Source organism: Octodon degus, unplaced genomic scaffold (assembly GCF_000260255.1).
Source record: "Octodon degus isolate 3935 unplaced genomic scaffold, OctDeg1.0 scaffold00017, whole genome shotgun sequence".
Classification (NCBI taxonomy): Eukaryota; Metazoa; Chordata; class Mammalia; order Rodentia; family Octodontidae; genus Octodon; species Octodon degus.
This window is the reverse complement of record NW_004524593.1, coordinates 10,333,015-10,345,888: the sequence shown is the minus strand read 5'-3', so window position 1 is coordinate 10,345,888 and position 12,874 is coordinate 10,333,015. Positions and strand designations below refer to the sequence as shown.

General features: G+C 44.0%; 1 protein-coding gene across 3 annotated transcripts in view; it reads left to right on the top strand.

Moving 5' to 3' along the window:
- Kif26b (kinesin family member 26B) overlaps nt 1-12,874 on the top strand; it is a 512,864-nt gene that overhangs the window by 221,543 nt on the left and 278,447 nt on the right. The gene's annotated exons all lie outside the window — the stretch shown is intronic.

Genomic DNA, 12,874 nt, shown 5'->3' with positions numbered 1-12,874 from the left:
ACACACACACACACACACAGTTAAGCCAGGAGAAAGTAAACAAACAAGAAGAAAATAAAGGATAGGAAGAAAGTTTTCAATAACCTATAAATAGTTTATTAATAAAACAACAATTTTCTCATCAAAAAAAAAAAGGGGGATCCTTCAAGACATACAGCTTCAACCTCTCCTCAGGCCCTCAAGCTCCTGCTCTCCCTCTCGGTGCTCTGAGAGGCCAGGGGAGATGTGGCCCTTAAAGTTTTCTGCTTCTGCCGGTGTGCCAGAGGGGCACACGCTAGAAGATGCCACATCATGCTCCACGTGGATGGTGGGGTCCAGAAATCTGCACCAGCCCACAGAGACCCCTTCCTGAGGTGGAGTCTGAATTGGGGATGCCTTACTGTTTCAGTGAGGCTTTATTGTTGTCTGTGAACTTTTGAGTTCAAACCTTTCCACTGAAGCTGCTTAGGGAAGGAGGATGGGTGAGGCATATTGCTGAGGGTCCCATAATTAATGTGTCCCGCCCCATTAAGCGAACAAGATGTCTGACAATGAAGGATTAAACTGGGATTGTTCTGAGTACAGAGCCCTCTGTCACATGTTGCTGGGATGTTTTCTCCTCTGGCCTGGGATATGTTAATCATTTCTAAGGTATCGCGAATGGAAATTGCAATGTACAGCTCAGCTCTCACCCTCCATGGGTAGACCCTATTCTAGGGCATTTACGGCCAAAGCCTTTGTCATTTCTCTCACCAAACCAAAGCCAGCACAAGCCTGGTGCAGGGTCTGAGCTACGTAAGTGAGGTTTTTGCAGGGACAAGAAAATCCCCAGGCTCCTCTATAATTGTACCAAATTACATCTTCAAGATGACTTTGTCTTGTCGTGGCATTGGTTTTCCTTCTCCAGAAGGGAAACTTCAAAGTTACCATGATGTGAAACCCAGCAAGAGGCTTAAAATGATTTCATAGCAAAAGCCACCTCAGCTGTCCCCTCTCAAGCCCAGACCAAGCTGGATGTCAGTGATGGGGTCCATCAGCACCTGCCAAAGCCAAGCATGAATTTCACAGTTTCACATGACCAAGAGCTTGGGGCCCTCAGCTTTTCCCATCACGTTCCTGTAAACAGCTGGTGACATCTCAGTAGTGCCCCTGTCGCCAGCAAGGCCAGTGGCTTGTATAGCTGATAAGGGGAGGGAGGAGGCCTGGGCAGGTGGCCGGGATATGACCTGCACAGCATTTGGGATGATGACAGTCAGGGGACTGTGCCCACATCCCCCTACCAGACCAATCCCACCCCAGCCACAACAGAAGAACCAAATATTAAGAAAATTTATGGTTTCTACTCCTAAGGGAAATGGAGGTAGAAAAGAGCCGGGATTAGTTTTTGGATTCAAAACACCTACCTCATTGTCCTTCAGAGATTCCTCTCTTATGAGTTCAGTGAGAAGAACCAGGTAAGAGGGCTCAGGACAGGATTCCAACCATAGCCCACAGTGCCCATGGCATTTGGGGCTGGCTAGGTTGTGGTTAAATGTGGTGTGTTCTGTACACTGTTAGGTATTTAGCTGTGTCCTTGCCTCTACCCACTAGATGTCAGGAACCCCTCCCATCTGTAAACCAAAAAGGTCTCCAGGGGGTCAGTGAGGGGAGACTAGCCAGCACCCAGAAGCCCTGGGGCAAGGATCTGGTGAGAGACCTTTGCACTAGTTACTTAGTTCTAGACTATGTCTGGAGACCTGTTTGTTGCTGCCTTCAGTTACTGTCAGTAGAGCAGCAGCCCCAGTGCCGATTTCAGAGGACTCAGTCCTCGGTGGACAGGGACTTTGTGATGTTGTCGGCCCCTCTGCAGGGCACAGCCCACAGCTGGGCCTGCATGCTCCAAAGGGGGAGGAGGCAGGTGTCTCTTCTTCCTTGCCCTTTCCTGCTGTGATCTGCTGTGGTGCTCCTTCACATGCAGATTCCTCAGGGGTCTCCCTGACAATGACAATGACAGTTACAATGCAGGTCTGAGAAATGGAAGCTACCCTCTCTAGCAAGGGGTCATGGCAGGCAGCACCTTGCAAACAGACAAGCTCCCCCAGCCTCCTCAGGATGCTAGAGCCCATCATGAAGCAATTTCACAGCAAAATAAAAAATACCATCAACATCCATAAAAAAGATGAAGTTCATAGATGCGGGAACTCCTGCCACTGAAAACTGACTTGGGGATTCAACAAATGATTTCTTAGCCTCTGCTCCAGTCTGGGCAGTAGTCTAGGCAATAAGGCCTCAGCAGTGTACACAGAAGACAAGAGTCCCTTCTCTCTCCAGTTTGTTTTGCACAGGGAGACAGACCACAGAGGTAACATAGGATTAGAAGGTGACACGGTTGCACAGAGATACAAAGCAGAGAAGGTGGTTACAGGATGCTGGACGTGGTTTGCAGTTGGAAATAGGTTGTCTTAGAAGGCCTCATTTAGCAGGGAGCATTTGAGCATCTAGAAGGTAGTAAGAACATCCGACAGTTTTCAGCGGAGAAAATTTCCATGCTAAGGAGCAGAAGCACAGCATCTAGGAGCAGAAGCACAAAGTCATGGGCTGAACATTCTTGCTGTGTCTGAGGAGCAGCAAGAAGGCCTTTGTGGCTGGCACAGAATGTGACAGGGAGAGAGGAGTAGGGGCTGAGGTCAGTGCGGGACCTAGAAACCAGATCCTGCCCAGCCCAGTGCAGAGACCTGGACTTGGACTCTGAGGGAAGAGAGTGGGCCCAGAGTTTTAACTTCTGGAATGCCAGAATCAGATTTAAGATTTGAAAGCGTCACCCTCACTGCAGTCTTAGGTGTAGGTTTCACAGGAGCAAAAGTCCAAGTTATCATGACTATTAAACTTGCAGCATGGTTTCTGGCCGCTAGGAATTTGCCATGATTGTGAAGATAGAACATGTCCAACTCTAATAAGGAAGTGTTTGCTAAGCAGTACCAATGACTCAGACCAGAGGCTGCTGGGGCCTAAGATGAACGAGCAAGGGTTTTGTTTGGCTTGATGGACAGATAAGGGACACACAGTAAGTGACACACATTTAAGCTACATACTCAGACACATTTGGACATATGTGTACCGCATGGAACTGTCTTCACAGTCACAATCATGAGCATGTTCCTGGCCTTCCAAACTTGCCTCCTGGTTCACAAGGGCAGGTACCAGTTGTCACTGGGATAGGAAGCTAAGCAAAGATGCAGGGACGTGAAAGGTATCCAGGATGGAGGGAGGCCCGAGCTTCCCCCACAGAAGGGTCCTATGAGGAGCTCTGACAAATGCCTGACAGATGGCTTGAAGAAAATTTCATGCATGCTGAAACACCAGGCGACAAGCATGGCAGAACCTTGGAAGTATTTGCAATTTTTGTAGGGCATAATCAAAATAAGACTTGACTGCTAAAATTTCATCTTTTAAAAATACCAGCAGCACCACCAAATTCTAGGTATTTCATCTTTTTGTAGCAGTTTCCAGAAAATACAGCCAAGTACATTGATACAGTAGTTCATGCATCTAAAATCAATTAGAGAAAGTAGAAACATTAGGCAATTTCATAATTAGATAATTAACAGACTCCTTAATAGCATTATACAAATACAACTAGTTAAAGAGTGATGCTAATTCCATTTGCCACCTGATGGTAAATTACAGCCTACACGCAAAAAAATCCATCTCTTCTAGATAAGACTTTAATAATTGAGAGGTAACATTTTAGGGTGTCATGGTAGGTCTTGATTAGTGCTTGTAGTAGTGAAGTTTAACACTATTTTTGTGTCATGCGGAACGTGAACTTCAACAAAACCTTTTAAATATGTAGTAGTTTGCTCTCTTGTCTTTAAGCTCTTAATCTATTTGTGAATGAATCCTCTTTCCCCAGAGCCAAGGAATAGACTGGAAAACAAGATTTTCTGCTTTGAAGATAGTTATGCTGATGTGAAATCTTCTTGCTCTTTTTGTGTCTTTTCAGTGGTATTGGCAGCTCCAGTTGGTGGCTTGGTGATTTTTGTTTGAACATCTAGCAAATCAGTGTCGAGTGCTATTTACCTTTGAGGGGGAGAAAAGGAGCTCTTTTCAGTTGGCCTGTTCCAATGAGAAATAGATCTCAGGCGCATGGAAATGAATTACTCTTATTTCATTTTTTTAACATGCGAAGAAGGCCGGGAGCCGCACGGTACACGCTTGGAGAACAGCTCAGGCCCCTGGGGCCCATTCTTATTTGAGTGCCCAAAACAGAGGTGCTTAACTGAAGACCATAGGTGCTTGTCTTTGCCCTCCCTGTGGTTCTAAAGATGCTTGCTACATCCTCCTGGATAAGACACTGTGTCACCACCATTGCCATCATCATTATCATCACCACTGTCACCACCACCATATAAAGTATTAAAATTATACAAGAGTCTGTGAGACCAAGAACAGCGCTGCTTCAAATAATTACAGCCATTTATCTCACATTGATAAAAATCACCGCCATGTGTGTAGCGTTTACTAAGAACCAGAGAAGGCTGTATAAACATTTCACACATTATCACGTTTTGTGTTCATGGAACAAGATGCATGCTATTGTACATTCTCATGTCTACATTTAAGAAAATTGGGGTAGGGATAGGTCTTTTAGAACTGGTTGCTGGTCATAGCTACTAAATAGCTACCAATTGATAGAAGTAGGATTCTAACCTTCTGTACTTTTAACCAAGGTTTCAAAAGAACCAACAGATGCTGTCTATGCCATCGAGTTAAAACGATGAGATGCTGACATTAATAAAGCAGTTTTTCTGGCCATAATGAGAAATGCAAAAAAAAATTCTTTTGAGCAATTTTATGAACATAATCCTATTAAGTTCTTACCAAATTCTTCCATTTCTTTTGAAGTAGGAAGATCTTTTCATTTGTCACTACTGATGTTTTACAAGGACGTAGTGACCATCTTTTACATGATACAAATTACTCTTGGGAGTTTTTTTTAGTTTCTATCACAGCTCTGGGATCTAGGTATTATTTCCCACTTAACAGTTGAGAGAATAGAAAGTCAGAGAAACTTTGCTGGTGTCACCAAGTCTCTAGGTGGCAGGCAGAGCCTGGTGCCGTCTACTGGACCCCATGTGTCTTCGTCTTCTGAGCCTTATGTAGTTACCTCTCATTTGGACAGAACTGTTCGACTTACCTTTTGGACATTATATTCCTCAGTCCTGTCTGTGTTCTTTGGATGTTCCAAGGACTGACATTGACATTGGCTTAGGTCTGGTTATGTCCTCCTTGTGAGTGGTGTCCCGAGGTGGCACTTGTGCCCGCGATCAGTGGCAGGACATAGGCATGTGTATGTCTGTCTGACACAGCAAGGTCTTATCACCTGCAGAACTTCTCAAATGATGCAGCAAGAAGCCTTGACTGCTACCCCGTCCTGACATGTGGAATAGTCATTCCGAGCCAAGCCACACGTGCCATCTTTAATAGGCCCAGTAATCCATCAAGAGCAGAATCCTCAAGCTAGGTGCAGTTGCTACATCCCTGGAATATTTAGTTTCTTATGTAGAACAACTTTGGTCAGACATTTAACATTTCTCCTTTTGGAGGGTATTTCTTATTCCTTTGTCTCACTGAGCTCATTACCCAGCATGCCATTATGCCTTTACATTTTTTTCTTTCCTCGTCCTGGGATCCATGTTCATGTTCCTACCAATGTGTGATTGCTGTTACCAGGGGATGTGCTGAGAGAGCCCAAAGCAGACTAGAGACAGGGACAGTAAACCTTGGGTTCAGATGCTGCTTGGCAGGCTGAAAAAGGTTTCTGAAGCTTTATGCTAATAAAGTAGGACTGTGGGGCCACTAACTTCTATCACAACTGCTTGCCTTTGGAGAATAATCCATGTCTTCTGCCACCCAGGGTGACCTGTTTAGGGACTGTTCCAGGTCACACATTTGCCAAGACTGGCAGGCGACTTGAGCGTGGTCGCTCCTTCCCACAAAGAACAATCGTACGTCATCACTTTGGTTAGCAGTCTAATTTGTTCCCTGACCACTTGCTAGGTAGTCACGTGTCTTGGTTGTGGTCTGGGAATTCCATGGACACCAGGAATGAACGGTACTGAAGTTTAGAAGCTTAACCCTCAACTCATTCCTGCTGGATCCGTTCTGTGAGATAAGTGGGGAGCAAGCCTGGGTGATTGCCATCCTTCACAGCCCCTCAAGCATTGTGGAAAATGAGGCCTGGCAAAGCCAAAAACTAAGAAACCCCAAAGAATGGTCTTCCTGAGGCCAGAGGATTGTGCACTAGCTGCCATTTTGGAAGTATCCTTGGGTTTTGGATGCTTCAACTGTCCTCGCTGAAAGTGGCTAATTATGATTTGCCAAATGATTTTGATCTTCTGCAATTACTGAGGGGAAAACATTTCATTTCTCTGGAGACATTTAAGTCCAAACATTTGAATGTTTAAGTAGGAATGAGAGTATTGGTGTTCTTGGTTCAGATCCACGTAAGGCTTGCTGCTGATTGACTTAGAAACTTCAGGTTTTGGTTTCCATTAACAAAAGAGAGTTGGAACATTGACACTGTCTTTTTTTTTTTTAATTTTAAGGAAGGGTCTATAGGGTGTTCACGATTTCACTACTAGATTGGACTCTTAGCGATCAGCCTGTTTACAGCCTCCCAAGAGCTGGGATTATGGGCACGAGTCACCATGCCCAGTCTCAAATGCCATCTCAGCATGCCCCAGGGGTGGGGCCAGCACGGCAGGCCCCGGGATTGAATCCCTGGCCCCTGCACCTGCTTGCAGGTGCTTTAATCTGCTGAGCTATTTGGCTAGTCTGACACTGTCTTTTGGGATAGAACTGCTATGAAGAAGACAGGGAATCTTGAGAAATAAAGGACACTGGTGGGGCATGTGATGGCTGAGAATGCAGACCCTGGTGAGGAGAATGCTAAAGTATATGACAGCAGATTCTATTGATGTGGGACACTTCTGCTCATGGGAGAGAAAACATTGTCTGGTCCAGTGACTGTCCTTCATTCTGGGCCTCTTGTGACAGCAGTTATTGAGGAAGAAAGTTTAGGAACAAAGTGGAAAGAAACTGCCTTTGAAGAACGGTTTAAATCATGTTGAGTGTGTCACTGGAGGCCTCTAGCATAATAAACTAGAAACAAACGTCAACAAGAATTTGCACAACATATGCTGGATACTGACTCCAGCTGCTGCTTTGTCGCAGACCCTGAGGCTTCGGAGGAACACACTGAAAGTACTTTTCTGGCTAAAATAATGCAGAAAATCACCCTGTCCTCAACAGTGGCATTAGCATTTATTGCTAAGCAACATAGCCCTCAGAGGATGGGATGGAACTGAGAATAACAAGGAACATTAGTAAATAGCTTTGTTTGCCTGGGTGGGAGTTTTGGTTTCCTTGCTTGCGTTCTGAAGACTCCACAGCCCTCATTACCAGCCACACTGGATCCACCGGAAGTGGGCTGGCAGTTCCCTGCTGGCGGGGTGAAGCCCTGCTGAGCCCAGAGTGTAGCATGGGCCTAGAATTTTCCTTTAGACAGGTCTGTCTTTTCTCCTTGCTGATGAGCTAGATGGAGGATAAAAAGAATTTTATTTATTATTAATTTTATTGAGAAACAAATAGCAATGAGATAGTTTCAAAACCGATTAATAGGACAGTTTCAATAATTAATACATTGCATATTGTTGTCTTCATAGTGGTTAGTCATAGTACAAGAGGCAGACATGATATCCTGTCCAAACACTATTAGTACAAATCTTTTTTCTCATTGAGTTAAGAGAAAGTAGCTATATATCTATCCTATTTTATATATACAGATACAAAATGGTCCTTCCTTTGTATCACCTTTTTTTGTTTAGTTTTGTCAGAGATGGGTATTCCATTGCCATTTAAATATTGTAGGTGCATGAATTTAGCAAAATAATCCAATATCCAGTAGCCCATAATGGTAGTGGGTTGTCCATAGGACTGGCGATGTCAGAAGTTGTTGACTTGAGCCTTTTACAGCTCAGCCTATTAATATGGCTTTACTTTTGTACCTCATTTTTATACTTTTCTACCGGATGGTTAAGACCAAGATAAAGCAAGACCTATATAACAAGAAATGTAACTTTTGTATCTGTCAAGGTCAGTCAATTCCCCTCAGGATTTATCCTGAAACCCTGTACTGCAGTTTCTAGATCCTTTGTCAGTGTCAGCCATGTGGATGAGTCATGGCCATTGGTTGACCAATTTGCTCTCTGTGAAAGTGAGAGAATGTTTTCTCTCCATGTGACTCTCCTTAGGCACATTCTCCATCATCAGTCACTTTCCTCTGTGGCCCCATGATCTCCTTGATCAGAAAATTTGGGACATCACTGAGTTACAGGATGTTACAGTACAGGTTCTCTTATGTCCTGAGTCCTCATTAACCTTGAAAGGCTAGAGCCAAAATGCTGGCTGTGAGCTTCTCTTTTGGAGGGTTAACAACTTAGGTTTGCAGATCAAAAATCAGAGAAAAAGAAGGGCTGCAAAAAGAATTTAAAAAAAAATTCTGTCAAAATGTTACTTTCTTGGGAAGACAAAAGTCAAAGAGTCTATCTTTACAGCTTAAGGAAGAACCAATGATAAGAGAGGATACTGCCACATGAAGCTCTTCATGTGTAATGTCATGTATAATGGTTTGGTTGGACAGTTATATGAGCCTGAGATTTGAAAGGGTTTATTTTGTGACAATTATATAAGTGACTGTGTTAGTGATCCATCACTGTAATACTCGAGATAATCAACTTTTATAAGAAAGGTTTTTTTATGGCTCATGGTTTATAGACTCTAGTCCATGGTCAGGTGGACTCACTGCTTCTAGGCCTCTAGTAGGCAGTTTGGATGCTAAAAATGGGAAGTAAAACTGATCGCAAGAGGGCCAGGAAACAAAAAAGATAGGGAGAGGAAGAATTGGGATCCCACAAGCCCCTGAAAGGCCATGGCCCCATGACCTAAAGATTGCCCACTGAGGCCCCACTTCTTTCCAGTACATACCACTTCTTTCAAGTAGATCAAGTCTTTACAAATACGTGGGACTTTGAGAGACATTTAAAATTCACATTGTAGCACAAAGTAACTCATTTGGGGAAAAAAATGAATAGACATAGAATGCCTAATAGTTCACTGTTCACCTGGGTTGAATCATTCATTTATTCATTTCACAAGTACCTATTGAAACCTTAGTACTTACTAGGCACTATTCTAGACACTTAGGAAATTAAAAACAGAAAAGAACCATATTTTTCCTTAAGGAACCGAGAGTCTAATAGAGAAATAATTTTACAGACAACACAGTAGCCCTTTTGATGGTGATTTAGAATGCAGAATATTGGCATAATCAGAATTGTAGTTTAGTTAAATCATTTTGGGAGATAGGAATGAGGTTAAAACTAGAGTTGGGGAGATCCTGGTGATGAGAGAAATGGTAAGCTCATCAACATGGCTGTGGGCTTGGAGAACAGGGGCAGGTTAAGACTTTGGAGGAAACATCATCTGGTGAATTGGGTGATCAGCTGCAAAGATAAAGGAGTAATGATACTATCCACTTGGCTGTTGACTACTGGAAGGAGAGTAGGTTTAGGTGCAAAGAAAATTAATTGGAAATTTTTAAGTGATGTTGTTGAGAGGACTTGAGATCTGAAGCAGGCAGAGACTGGGAGAGCAAATTCCAGGTCACTAGAGCAGGGCCAGTCAGGAAGCCATGGGCTTGGACACAAGTGCCAGGGGAGTGAACTCTGCAAGAAGATGTATGAACCAAGCTAAGACAGTTGCTAGACTATAAGCAAACCATCTGGAATATGGCAGAGGACCCTGTTTTGCTGAAATGCTCCTAGAAGAAGCAGAGAGCATGAGTGGGATTCGAAAGCCACCATATGGAATTTTGTTTGTTCTTTTGCAGCAATCATTAATTGGGCAGACTTACAGGTCTTAAGATGGTCTGCATTTACCCTGACCTTACTTCTGATTAACTTTCCAGTTTTCTATGTGTCTTGTAAAATTTCTTTTCATGGAACAAATGGAGCAAAGATGAGTATGTTATTCCGCAAATTGAGAGAATTTTGAGTACAGAACCTCTGGACCTAAACATTTAGGATGAAAATGCTCAAGTGCCACTAGCCCAATTTTTACATGTGCTGAAGTAAATATTGGGACACTGCCACGAGATGGACGGAGTGGGGAGGGAAGGGAGGAAAGGCATGAAAAAGGAACTGTTATGTACATGTGCCAACTCCCCAGGAGGAATGTGATCATTATGTCCTACGAACATGTCCTAATAAAAAATAAAAGTTTAATAAGAAATAGGGGGTCAGGTTGCTGCTCCACTTGACTGTTTGCTGAGGTCACAGGATGGATCAGACAGTAAAAAGGTCTTTGCAACTCATGGGGGAGGCAGGATGCCCAGTTGAGTGCCTAGTTCCTCCCTTCTACAGGTCACCTGACCCAGAATGTGTTTCCGTCATTCATCTCCTGGGCTTACTGTGGCCCTTTTTGTTTTCATGTCATGAAAACACAGTCTATATTTGTTATCCATGGCTCTGAATGCTCCTTTTTTCCTTCCTGTTTATTACTTTTCTCCCTTGAAGCGGTATCCTTTTTTATTTCAGCACTTACAGAAAGCTGTATCTGTTGACCATTTCTCTTTGAAGATTTGAGTTGTGCTGAAATATTTATAATATGTGGACAAGCACTTGAAAAGCATTTTGGCTTCCTTAAGATGCCTCTCTTTACTTCCTGAAGCCCTTTGATGATAGGAACTGCCATAGGCTTTTGGGTCCAGGCTTGCTTTATTTAGAGAACACTTCTTTGACATGGTCCACAAATTGTATCCTCATTAAAGAATCAGTGTCAGCTTCCTCGTCCAGGAACCACACTGGACTCTCTGCAGATACCATATTGGTGGGAGGCTCAATAGTGGTCCTTGGGGATGGCTTTGATGGCTGTTGTGGGTCTGGCTTTGGCTGGCACATGAGTGAATGGAAAAGAGCCGTGGAGAGCAGGAGCTCTTGATGTCTAGTGACCCAGAGAGGGTTCTGGCTTCTGTGCTGTGTCTCCTTGAGTGGTCCTGGGAGTCTCTAGAGTCTGAATGAGAGGTTAAAGCAGAAGGACGTGGCACAGGGTTGTCCAGGAACCAGGAAGCCCTCCTGGTTGTGAACTCCCAGAGGGTGTCATTCATTCCTGTTTCCTCACGTCCCTAGCCTGGAGCGCTGCCGGGCATGTTGGAAGAAAACATGTGTATTTGTTAGATGGTGGGAGCCAAGGAACAACTAGTAATAAGCTCAATAAAGAAGGACTGCTTCAAGGGGGAGTGTGGTGCAAGCCAAGAGGAGAACAGGGAAGGAGCTCTCGGCATCACATATGGCTCCTGCAGCTCCTGTGCAGTGGACACATGGCCTTACCGGAGTAAAATCTCGGGTCTAAGGGTGCCATCTGAAATCTAAAGATCGGGATGTGTGGATGAGACATCCCACAGCTTCCTCCTCACTCTGGAACCTCTCCTATATGATTGGGTTAACAAAAATATTTTAAATAAGCAGTGTGTTGGAGGCTTCCTGATACAGTATAGTTTGGTGGTTTGAAAAATGCGCCATTGCCTGAATTGTATTTAAATGCCATTTTTGTGATTTCTCACATTATATTAAATTATACAGTGAATGTGAGAATAAATAAGTGAACTACGGAGCAGCCAAAGGATAAAATACCAAATGGTCATTAAAAATAACATTTTCCCAAAGCATTCATTGGTAGGGAAACTTTTCATTATGTAATGTTACATGAAAAAGCAATAAACTATATCTTAGCATCTATAGAGGCCAAATAAGTTCCTTCTGAACAAATCAGTATTTCCCGTAGGACTTTATATCTACGCAAAAAATATGAGTCTACCTGGCTGGATGTGCCACCTGGCTCTTGAGGTGAAAAACCATGGGCCAGTGGTCAAGACATCTGGTGCAGGCTAAACTTTTAACCCCTTCGGAGCTGTTTCTTTTCTGTAGACTGCTGTAGGGTGTGGCCTGCTGTAGAATGGTCCTCACGGTGTGTTTCGGCTCCCATGTGCTCTGAGTCATGTTCAGGGACTAGCTGGACAGAGAGCAGCTGTCACTGAGAAGGATGCCACAAGGCGAGTCCCACATGGTTCACATCACTTTGCCAACTGAGACTCGATCAACCTTGACTTTCTATTGTTTCTCATCATTTTACGACTGTCTTGAGTTTCTACCTCCTGAGCCGGGCCTTGCTTCTGCTGGAGAAAGAGGCCTCTTGATTTATTAATCAATTAATCTGTGCATGCTGAGGAGCTTTTCAGGGTAGTTAAACAGGGAAAACAAAATGCTGGAGCCCATAATCAAGATGGATCGTAATTAAGAATCATCCTCCCACTGGAGATCTTCCTGCCCACCCTGGCTGCCCTACTCCACGCTCCTTATCCACAACTCATTGCACCTCATCCGCCTTGGATGGGCTTGGGTTCCATGAAAGCTGACAGCACATTTTAGAAGGGCAGATTTTCTCCTAGTGGCCAAGAGGGCGATGGTCCTTGAGAACGGGCCTCCTCGATTATTTACAGCAGCTGTTGAAGCTCAGTAGTTCAGCCAGGCCCCAAGCTGCTACACTGGCTCTGTCCATGCATGTAGGTACTGTATTTTCCTGTCCCAGTGTCCCCCCTGGCACAGCTGTGGGACTGAGATGTTATAACAGGCATAAGCTATGGCCTACTGAGATTTGGTGAAAGTAGTTGTCCAAGGTCACATAGAACCCCAAGGTTGTAACTGGCCGAGCTGGGTAACCTTACCTTCTTATAAAAAGTACAGTGATATAAAACATCCTCATTAAACTCATTTTTAGATGTTGACCGCGGAGCTGA